A 12734-nucleotide genomic window follows, 5' to 3' on the forward strand; every position below is an offset into this window, starting at 1 on the left:
ACATGGTTTCAGCCCGCCTGTATGGTTGCCACCTTGTTAGGAGGAAGGATCCTTAGGTTTGGGGGGAAATTACCAGGCTTGGACTTCCATCAGGGAAAAGCTATGGAAGTACACGAAGGCAAGAAAGGCTATATTGATTTACATTTTACGGGTACAGAGCTACCGCTCTGGGAAGAAGGAGGTGGGAAGGGAATGGAGCCGTGAAGTTGGGCCAACTGTGTACCAATGTTTTAGGGTTTTGGCAACAACACACCAAAAACTGGGTGGCTCAGAGCAAGAGAATTTTTGTGATCTCTCACAGTCCAAAGACCAGAAGTCCAAAGGTCAAGGCGTTCACAAGGCCATGCTCCCTCTAAAGGTGAAAGGGGATGATTTATTCCAGGTCTCTTCCCTTGGCTGGTAGATGGCTGTCTCCTCCGTGTTTACTGGGTGCCGTGCAGAGAATTACTTCTTTGTATCTATATTGTGCCTCCTCCCTTTTTAAAACTTCACCTTTCCTTTCCTTTCTTTTTGATTGTTAAGAGGAAATGCATGGCTTTGGTATAAAATTCAAAGGCCCAAAAGGTAACCTAAGGAAAAGGAAGTATCTCTCCCCCAGAATTCCTAAGTTGCTCACTTATCCTCTGCAGACTACTTGTTACAGTTTCTTGTGTAACCTTTAAGAGACATCCTTTTTTAAGATTTATTTATTTGAGAGAGAGAGAGTGCATGCCGGGGGTGGGTGGCAGAGGGAGAGAGAGACTTTCAAGCAGACTTCCTGCTGAGTGCAGAGCCCAGTGTGAGACTTGATCTCAGCATCCTGAGATCATGACCTGAGCTAAAATCCAGAGTCAGATGCTTAACCCACTGTGCCACCCAGGTGCCCCTCCTTCAAGAGATATTCCGTGTGTATGCAGATGTATATTGCATATCTTCTGCATTAGCCACTACACATACTGTGTTACTTAGCTTTTTCACTTAAAGATACATGTCTGGAACCAGTCCACATCTTCATCTGGAACTGCCTTCTTCATTTAAATAATTGTATTATATGGATGTTTTCTAGTGCACATCACCAGGTCTTTTTTGATTAATATGTCAGCTATTTTCATTCTTTTTCTATTCTGATGCCTCAATGGCTATTTTCTGTATATGTAATTAATTACTCATAAGATTCTGTATATGTATTGCATAACTCCTGTATCAGAAAACATATGGATTTTAAATTTCATAAATATTACAAATGTGCTCCATCAACTTAGCAGTAAGTTGCATTGCAACATAATAGTGCCTGATTCCTCACACCTTCTTCAACATAGTATGTTATCAAACATCTTAATTTTTCACCAGTGTGAAAGATGAAAAATATTTTATTATAGCTTTAACTTGCATTTAAAATATGAATAGGCTTGTGCCTTTCTCATGTTTAAAACTATTCACATAGCCTTTCTGTGTCTGTTTACGTCCTTTGTTTTTCTATTGGATTGTTAGTTTTCTTCTCATTTGTAGTAGTTTTTATAATTTAAGGAAATTAGTTCTTTACTGTGATGATATTTGAAAATATTTCCCCCTGATTATCATTTGATTTCTGTCTCTTTTTTTTTTGAGGTGTATCTTTTCCATAGGGAAATGTTTTAATTTCATGTAGTCAAATAGCATTCTTTCATGACTTATAGATGTTATATTTATAAAAGGACTTCCCTACTCTGAAATTTGCAGTTATATATATTTAACATTTCTTCAAGTACTTTGTGTTTTCATGATCACAGATAGTATTATTTTATAACATGCATGGCTATTTTGGGTGTAAAGTTAAGTTGCTCATTAATGCTTTTAAAAACATCCTGGGCTGGGCATGTGTATTTTTTTCACATGGAAATATGTTCATACTGAGATATGTAGCAGATGTGAATATATCAGACTATGTAGGAAGGGTTGCAAAATACATAATTTTATTTCTTAATAAATTCATTATCATTTTGGGCCTTTGCCACAGTCCAGCTTGGGTAAAGTTAGTCATTTGGGGTAAATACAGTCGATTGAGAACCTTCTTTTCCTGCTTCTTTCCCTCTACTCAATCTAGGCTGCTCAGGTTCCATGTGGCTTCATGACCCCTCTTGGTAGCCATGGTGCTGCGAGGCTTGCTCTCAACCCATGGTCATCCTCATCCTGTAAGGTGGGGCACAATTCTGGATAGTCCTGGAGAATGCTGGTGCCAGTGGGATGACATCTTCTGAGACGACCCTGTTCCTCTCCGGTCACAGGGCTGCAAGAGTCAAACAACTCTCTACCATGATGTTTCTTTTTTTTTTTTTTTTTTTTAGTATTTTATTTATTTATTCATGAGAGACAGAGAGACCGAGACAGAGACACAGACACAGACAGAGGGAGAAGCAGGCTCCATTAGGGAGCCTGATGCAGAACTTGATCCCGGGACTCCAGGATCATGCCCTGGGCCTAAGGCAGGCACTAAACTGCTGGGCCACCCAGGGATTCCCTACTATGATGTTTCTTCATTACAACTGTAATTCCCTTCCAGGTCTGTGACTCCTGGTGTCACATTCACCTGGTACCAGACACCTGCAAAAACATTTGTCTCTTTCCTATTCAGTGGCAGTGCCCACATACTCAGTAGGACAGCTTTAGACCTAAGCTCACCTTTCAGTCATTTCAGCAGGACTGTTGTCCCATCGTAGCCGGGGGACCTAGCTTTACTGTTTGTCATCTTTGAGAGCAGTCATCAGGACTCCATTCTCAGATCTATTAACTACTTGGGGTTTGCAACACTCTTTCTTTGAAACTAATTCTGTGGGTGATAGAGTGGAGATGGGATTTTCTTTTCATGTCTCTCCTTTATAACACTTCTTGGTCTACTAGCTCAATAGTTTTTCATCTTCAAGGGAAAGTGAGTTTGAAGCATAAGGACAACTAGCTTAGTAGGCATTCTCCTGAAATTTTCAGTGTTAAATCTAGACAATATTTTTGAGACTTAGAAAGTCAAAAATTTGATGTGTCTTTTCTGGGGTCTTATTATTATAAATTACTTTTGAAGCTATGGGGACCATGTGTTTATCTGTCTAGGGAAGGATCACTGATTATCTAAAGCAATTCTGGGAAGCATGGACAACAAAAAATAATTTGGTTAACATCTCCCAGTTATAAACATAAGAAGTTGAGTAACAAACCATTTTATACACTATGTATCATTTTTTATAAAAAATGGATAATCCAAAACATGAAGCAACAAAATTTAATAAATAATGTTTTAGGGTGGAAATCTTATAGATAAATTTGATTTATTTATATGTTTTATGAAGTGTTACATTTTAATGCATTTTATAAAATGAAAAAGTAATATATCAATACATAATCATTTAAAAATTTTATGAAAATACACAAAAGCATAACATATTAAATGAAATTATGCAAAACTCCAGATCCAAGGTATCATCTCTGTCAATGTTTTGGTGTAAGTTATTATTTTTACGTAGATCAACATGTTTTATATAATTGAGATTATTTTGTATCTGCTCATTTTATAATCTTTTGAGTACACAACAAGCATTTATGAATATTTTCTCATGTCACTAAATATTTTTTACAGCATGAGTTTTTGCAATAGTCTATGATATAGATACACTGTAAAATTTTAAACAGTCTTTTGTGGTACATTCAGATTTTTTTTAAAGATTTTATTTGTTTATTCATGAGAGACACAAAGAGAGAGAGGCAGAGACATAGGCAGAGGGAAAAGCAGGCTCTCTAATGAGGCAAGCCTAATGCAGGACTCTATCCCAGGACCTCAGGATCATGACCTGAGCCGAAGGCAGACGCTCAGCCACTGAGCAACCAGGTGCCGCATTCAGATTTTTTCTAATTTTTAAATATTATACAAATAATTCTATGATGAAATTATAACTAAATCTTTATGTCCTTGGTCCTCCCCCCTTTTTTTTCCTCTAGAAATGAAGCTGATGTTTTATAATATAAATATATTACACTAGTTTGGAAAAACGTTTAACCAGTTATAATTAAATGTCCACCTTGGTTGTTAAAAAAGTTCCAGTAAGCCACCTAAAGAGTGTCTAGTTTCAACCTATATGACTTTTCTAGTGTGTAATCTTGAGAACCTAATTTAAAATTACTCCTATACATCTGAATGTGGTAATATGCTCCATAAGAATATTGGCTACAGCATAAATATAAGGATTTCCACCAAAATACTTGTATTTTTGAAAAGTTGATATGGAATTTTCTTCCTCATTGATGCCTCGTTCACAAAAATAAAAAGTTCAAAAAATACCACAATATACATGAATGTGGTGTTTTTAAAACATGGCTGCCAACTCTTTTAATTCTCCTTCTATTGACAAGCACAATCTATCTTTTCCATCTTTCTCCCCAGTAGACATGTGACCATTTCCACCAATAGATCAAGATGACCAAAGGGACACTAGACAACTTCTAAGGGGAACCCACCTAGCTTGCAGCTTGCAGCTCAGCTTCTTTGCTGAGACATTGGGATGCCATCGAGGAAGTGTTCCCTGAGCCACCATGCTGGAGCAGGTACCTGTAGACCCTGGAACCTACGATCCTAGCTGAGCTCAGCCATGCAGCCACACTCACTGACATGGCAACCAGCAGGGTGAAGGAGCCATCTTGGAAATGAGTCCTCCAGCTCCACTTGTAATGGTCCCTATGCGTTTAGATTGATCCCAGTTGAGGCCCGAGACATGGATCAGAGACAAACCATCCCTGCCGTGAGTGCCCTGCATTACTGATACGCAAATTGATTGTTGAAATGATTGGTTTTTATGCCACTAAGATTTGGAGGAGATTATTTTTTTATGCGCCTTAGATGATAGCAACACTGAGGTTTGTTTTTTTTTTTTCTTTTGCATTCTTTACACAGACAGATTATACTTTCAACTCATTCAAGATGACTTCAAATAGTTTAGGTACAACTTAAAAGGATATGAAGGCAGAGTATACTCAGGTTTATCCCAGCAGAAATAATCTGATCCAGTGAGAGACAGTTAACATGAAGTCACATTTTCATGCCGGTGTTATAATACAGATGCCGTGCAAAGGAATACATAGCCAAGAATGTAATACATGTCTCTGCAATCTAGTTCAAATTGATTCCTGTTTGTGGATTCACAGGGCAGGAAAAGGTCAATAAAACCTGCAAAGAATCCTAATTTTTCCTAATAAGAGAACCAGAAGAATACAAAAAGCACAATGGTCGTCAAGAGTAAAACCGTCTCCTGGTTCCGTTGTTCTTGTGTAGACTATCACCTTGCAACTATAATACAGGAAAGAAACATAATGTTTTAGATCTAATTCATCTGTGATTTGTGCAAATAAAATATTGCTCCAAACTAGCTAAGGCCAGGACCTGAGTTCAGCAAAGACGGTGAAATGATCACCCTCTACCTAGTTCAAATTATCCAGTTCAAAGACGGTAAAGAGAAAGGGATTGGGAGGGATTGGGGGATACCATGACAGTATTATGTTGCAGGGTATCCCGGGTGGCTCAGTGGTTTAGTGCCTCCTTCAGCCCAGGGGGTGATCCTGGAGATCCGGGATTGAGTCCCATATGGGCTCTCTGTATGGAGCCTGCTTCTTCCTCTGCCTGTGTCTCTGCCTCTCTCTCTCTCCATGTCTCTCACGAATAAATAAATAAAATCTTAAAAAAAAAAAAGAGAATTCTGTTGCATGCCCTACGGATCAATTTTTCCTGGGCTCACACACACTATTTTCTGCACCAGCAGATTCTGTTTATATACAAAATTAATGAGACAGTTTTCATTTTTGTTTTTGTTGCTATAGCAGTTGCAAATAATCATCTACAAGAAAGCAATCAGCCCACTGTTCAGGGGCCCCAGTGCTGTCCCATCCATCAGATTGGTCTCCCACCCTCTTACTGACATCCCTGAAGATTTTGAGTGGAAGGAAACTGTAATAACAGTAATATCAGGACAAGAAATGAAAATCAGGACTTTTGTAGGCAAACCAGGACACTTTCTTTAAAAAAAAAAAGTGATTCAATTAAGGTACATTTGGAATCCATGAAAATTAAGTTTGTAAGTTAAGACATATCTTAAAACCTGTACATGTTAAGACATAATTATGTTCAACTTGTCAGAAAGCCAGATCAGAACTAGAAGAAAAGTGCCTGTCTTATCAGTTGGGAAGTTCACAACAGCGTCTCCATTTGGGCAAATGGCCTGTGCCCACTGACAACTGCATAATGTGAGGGGAGATGCACAGGAGAGGAAAAATATCCATGATCCTCCTTTTCCTTCAGTAACAAAAAACCATATTTATGCATATGTGCCCTTTTTCATTAGATACAAGAATAAGCAAGGATGATGGAATGGAGAGAGCAAAGACTTTGGAGTCAAATGATGATGATGATGATAATGATGATGATACCGGCCTTACAGGGGCATTATGAAAACAAATGAGGTCAATGGACAGTAAGATTCTCACATTGACATTCCGAGTGTTGTTACTTCCTACCAAGTACTTAATATTCCAGTGCATCCCAGACATATTCATATGTTTATTCAGTAAATATTTACTGACTAGCTCGAATGTACCAGTCTTTGGCCCAAGGATTGATATATGTTAATATGTAAATAGCCTTGCCCTCAGGGAGCTTACAATCTAGATTTTGATGAAAACCTAAAATCTGAAAATAATTTGGATCTAAGTTATATACATATCCTGAGAGAAAAAGAGTATATATCATGTTTCTCTCTAACTATCCAGATCAGCTTCTTTGGGGAGCCTGGAACTTACAGACAGCCATGGTCTTTGTTACTGGGACTGTTTTTTCTACCTTAATAAAACTGCCTTAGTAGAAAACTCTTTCTATAAGTTCATTTTGGGTATTTTTAATAGATAGTTTGGGTAAGTACAATTGTGCCTCTGTTCAAGGTAGCTGAACTAAAAAATTTATTATTAAGACTGAGTGTGAACCAAATAGCAAGATAAAGATAAAGACAGTTTCATTATGTACTTGTCGTTTAATGCTGGGTCACTATTATCTAAACACATATAGAATCGGTGCTGTACAAAGAATGTTCTTGCTTAGTGGAAAAAGACATATGAGCAAGAAATACATACACATGTTGCTATGGGGAGAAGTATAGGAACTCAGAAACATAAGTGTTCCTTTTCCCTGGGGCAGTGCAGTGGGAAAGTGCAGATTGGAAAACTTTGGAGAATAAATGGTGTCTTTCCCTGGGTCTTGATCCATAAGAGAAGTTTGTCAGCTTGACAAAGGGTGGACTGCTGCGAAATTTCTAGGCTGAAGCAGCAGTATGAGCAAAGCACAAAAGTATTAATTTAAACCTCACAACGTCCCTCTGAGGCCAATTTAATGATCTCTATTGTATAAAAGAGAAAACAGAGACTCAGAGAGAGTTCTCCAGTTATACTGCTAAGAAAGGGAGTGCCAGCATTTTAATCCACTTTGGCTGACCCCAAAGCACATTCTTTCTCCACTATATTAATCTGTGTCCTTGTTCATGGAATGAGGACAAAGGTAAACCCAAATATATATTATAGGTGTCTAAAACTACTATTGTACTGTTCAAAATCTGAACCCTTTTTTCAGGTACCCTATTCATCACTTAGTCTGATATGATAGTAAAGTCTATCCTTAAAACTTCATATACAAATTGAGGTTGCAATCTCAAATGCCTACAGAGGACAAGATAGGGTGAGGTAGGCTCCAGAGTAAAGCTGCTCATTTCTGGCCTGTGTGAAGGGGCAGCTGCCGCCCAGCAGATGCCAATTGTCATACAGAATGGCAGGCCTAGGGTCACCAGATCCCCTGATTTTTTAAGGAAAACCAGAAATATATAAATTTTATTTGACATTTCCCCTTTAAAATTTTTTTGGAAACTAATTATTAATTAACTAATTAATTAGGCAATTAATAACTAGTTAATTAATTAATTTTTAAGAAACACTCTGGAAACAAAACCAAACATTTCTGGGTGATGTGACTATAGGCCACCTGTTGAGACTGTCCAGTTATTTAAATTCTGTTAGTAGGTAGTAGACTGTAGGATAAAGAGGCAGGCTTGCAGCAAGCTTGGGATTCAGTGTAGTTGTTCAATCAATATTTGTTGACTAGCATTTTATGGATCTTCTGAGATGTCTGGCAACTTTCTTGTCTTACGTTGAATTAAGTCATCTATCTTGGCACTTAAAAGAGGTCGATCCTATGCTTCCTGATTGGTCTCTAGGGGCCCCTTTGTCTCCCAGTCTTTGTGACAGATATTCAGTCCTGCACTTTTGACGTGAACTCAGGTGATAAACAAGAGTTTTCTGTAAAAGTTCTGCTGTGATCCTTGCGAAGTGCCAGAAGCATGGGAACCCTCTGGAATGTGTATGGCAGCAACCTGGCCTGTCTACTGGAGAGGATTTGATTGCAACTGCCCTTGTGACAGGGTCTGTCTCTGCTGGCTCCAATGCTAACTTTAAAAGAACTATAAATTATAGCAATTATAGAAACATGCCATGTATCTTACCTTTGTGACCTAAACCAGGAGACAGACGAGAAAGTTACATTGTTTGTGCTGTGAATTTTCAATTAAACAAAAGAAAATGGTCAAGAATCATCAGAAATTATGGAATACGTGTTGCTGTTCATGCAAGTTTTATAACCTAAAGATTTGGAGAGGGTAAAATTTCCAAGGCATCTAGCTGAATGATTTGGGCTTTCCTTGTTGTGGCTGAAACCAGCTCCAATAAGATTGGGTTACATTAAGCACATAAATACACAGCTATTACACAGCACTTTTGATATGCAAGCTCAGAAACTGCTTTACATATTTAATCTTCATAATAATGAAGTAGTGTCATAGTCTGTTCAGGTTGCTTATAACAAAATACCACAGATCGAGTAGCATGTAATAAAAATGTATTTCTCACAGTTGTAGAGATTGGGAAATTCAAGATTGAAGTGCCAACATGGTCAGGTTCAGGTGAAGGCCCCCTTCTTAATTCAAAGTCAGCACCTTCTTGCTGTATCTTCAGGGGATGGGGCTAGGGAGCTCTGTGGAATCTCTTGTATGAGAGCATGGATCTCATATATGAGGGCTCCAGACTCATGACCAAATCACCTTCCAAGGCTCTGTCTCCAAAATGATCACATTGGGTGTTAGCCAATACATGAAGGGGGGGGCGCAGACTTTCATACAATAGTAGGTAGATACTATTAATGTCTTTTCTTTAGAGAAAACTAAGATGTAGAGAGATTAAATGACTTGTCCAGTGTTGCATAGTTAGTAAATATAGAACTAGGACTTGAACACAAGTCATCTGGTTTCCACAGCCATCTCGCATTTCTGGATGAATTTTAGCATGTTATTCATTACATTCCTTGAGAAAACCAACCTCTCATACAGACATGACACTGGGTGACAGTTTTTAATACTACAAATTTAAAATAGAAAAAATACCTAGTGAATCAAGGCATGCTCACACCGAAGAGTCTGAAGCTTTGGCATTCCTTTATTACATTGGAAGCAGCAAAAAACAATGGTCACTGGGGCCTGGCTGCCCTGGTTCGAAACCATCTGTGTGGCACACAAGTTACTTAACTCTTGTGCAAGATGACAAAAGTACCTATTTCAACTTGTAAGTGTTGAGCTAGAAAGTACCTTTAGAGCTCTTGTAACTGGGTCAACACAAAGTAAATGCTCAATAAATATTAGCTATAAGCCATTCAACGGCTGATTTATTCATAAAATAAATCACGTATATTCCTCTATTGAACAGGACAAGGTCCACAATGTGTCTGGCATTTAACTTGGGCAATGGAGGATGCAAATATGTGGAAAGCAGAGGGTATATATTCTAGTAGAAGAGACAGATGCCTCAAGAAAACTATTTTACTCTATGATAAATGCCATCATAGAGGTATGTCCAAAGAAATATGGGACCGGTGTGGAAAAAACTATTTGTTCCATCTGGAAAGTTGGGGAGAGTTTCACAGTGGAGTGACATATGAACTAGGCCTAAAGGGCTGAATAATGGTTCCCCAGAAATAACAGGCCAGAAATAATAATGTGGAAACGTGGAAGTGCCCTGTCTCTTAGATGAAATAGTGAGTGGTCAGCATGGACCAAATGGTGGCCTTACCTTTGAATGTGCAACAGGTTTACCAGCCATCCCACCCCCAAAGATCCTGGTAGCACCTGGCTACATTTAATACACTTTGTTTTTCAGAGCAGCTTTAGGTTTACAGTAAAATTGAGCAGATAGTACAGAGAGTTTCCATAGACTCTTTCTCTCCTGAACATTACATGTTTTGAAAATACTCCACAGGTGGTTCTGATATACAGCATGGATTAGACATTCTTGGCTACAAAGAATGGAAGAAAGAGAATGAGCAAGATGAGCAAGGAGACAGGTGAGGTCAAAGTCAGATAGCAATGTGCTCCATTAGGCCCTGCCAAGGAGGTTGGACTTACCCTTGAAAACCATAGGCAGCCATTGAAAGGTTTTAGGCAGGAAAGGGAGATATTCTGACCTATGCTTTAGAAAAACAAGCTGGTGGAAGTGGCTCTAAATTGGAAGAAGTCATGACCATAAAAATGAGATGGGAGATCGTTGAAAAAGCTCAGGCAAGAGATGATTGGGATAAAAAAAAACTGGAGCTGGAAGGGCTGTGTTTGGCCCATATAAGAGAGTGGCATTCTCTTCAGCTAGAGAGAACCATGGGCAGGTGCTATTTGACATACTTGCTGGCATGAAGAGAGGAGGGAGAGAGGAAGGGCAGAGAGAGAATACTTTATTCCTCACAAAATGGAGGACCGAAGACTTTCTCTCCCTCACTCATTGCCCTCTCCCTCCTTTCCTTTCCCTCCATCTCATGAAATTCCTACCTCTCTTCATTTCTACCTCACTCTCCTCTCCTGTTTGGCCACTTCCTTCATTATACAGAATGGCTGTCCTAACCCTAATTCTGTAAGACCAGATGAGCCTCTCCAATAGAGGCTGAGCAGCACATTTCCCAAGAAGAGCTGACTGATGAGTTCACTTCATCCCTTCATGCTAGGCCAGTTCCAGCCAGCCTCTGGATTGGCTCTTCCTGTGACATGCTGCCTATAGCTGATAGGGGGAAGGGAGGTAGTCAGATGGTGCAGACCATGGTACTATGACAGAAGGACTATAGCATGACAGGTACCATAAATATGTCTAGTAAAAATGGACAGTATAAAGTGATTGATTAAATGAGAAAAAAAGGACTGCAAAGCAAAATATGTTATGTGCCATGAGAAAGAGATAAATAATCACCATGGAGGTTCAGAGAACAGAGGGGTCAAATCTGGTTGGACTGACCTTCCTTAAAAGTGTTTCAATGAGCAGCAACTTACGAGCAGGGCTGCATTAGTGTTCTGTTGCTGCTGTAATGAATTACCACAAACTCCATAGCTTAAAATAACAGAGATATATTTTCCAACAATTATGAGTGTCAGAAGTCCCTTGAGAGGTTCACAGGCTAAAATCAAGGTGTGAGCAGGACAGCAGCTCCTTTCTGGAGTCTCTAGGAAAACATGGATTTCCTTGTGTTCTCCTTGTGCTCTCAGCTTCTAGAGACCATCTCTTTTTCTTGACTTGTTGACCTCTTCTTACCCCTTCAAAGCAACAATAGTGGATGGAGTTTCCATCATGCCACTCTGATGTCCTCCTCTGCCTCTCTTCCACATTTAAAGGCCCCCATGGATAATCTGGCATCATTACCCTATTTTAAAGTCCTTCTTCATTCCCCTTTGTCATAGAATGCAATATGCAGGTTCAGAGGGTTAGGATGTAGACCACATGAAGTGACTGGTCTGTCTGCCACCAGGGCATTGTGGGCGGCGGGGAGGGAGGTCGCAGGATGCAGGCAATGGAGAGAAGCAGGATGGTGAAGGCTCCTCAGAAAAGTGTGAGTGGCCCACTTTGGACCTGGGAATTTACGAAAGGAATTATTAGGTGACAGAGAAAGGCAGCTCATGGTCACATTGTTTTCAGCCTTTTTCATCTAAGCTGTTATGTATGTTATATTGTTGTATATAGCAGTGGTTTCAATTTGCATATTCTGATGCTTAAATATGCTGAGCAAGTTTTTGAGTACTCTTTAGCTAGGTGTGAATGTTTTTGTGTGTGAATGTTGGAATCATATTTTGGGGGGTATTTATGTGGGGGTTTTGCTCATTATGCTCTGAGGATGGAATTTGCTTTGTAAACATGATGGAGAGCCACTGAGGATTTTACAGAAAAAGAGTGGGATAAGAGTACATGTTTTAGAAAGATAAATTGGATATATCATACATATAAATGTATATACATGTAGATATAGATATGATTGGGACACGGTGAAGTAGGAAGAAATCATTTCAAGTAAGATGTTATTAAAATAGTCCATGCCTATAGTCTTCCAGAATTAGAGTTAGGACAGACCTAGGCTGTGGACTAGAGATGTGGCTCTGAAGACTCTCCAAAGAAATAGAAAAATAATTACATGGCGTGGCTGCAGATTGGTGGTTAAGCTACTGTGAGTCAACCTGTCTGGGTTTTTTCCAAACATTATAAATATTTTCTTTTTAAACATTTTTAAAGGGGATAGCCCTGTGCTGTGGTGTCATCTTTGGAAGTGATTGTCTGATAATGCATACAGCCATGGATGGCATTTCAGTGGGGAGGTGGAATGAGGGAGATGACCTCACCCCAGTGCCCTTGGGAGG

The sequence above is a fragment of the Vulpes vulpes genome, chromosome 12, assembly GCF_048418805.1.
Source record: "Vulpes vulpes isolate BD-2025 chromosome 12, VulVul3, whole genome shotgun sequence".
Lineage (NCBI taxonomy): Eukaryota > Metazoa > Chordata > Mammalia > Carnivora > Canidae > Vulpes > Vulpes vulpes.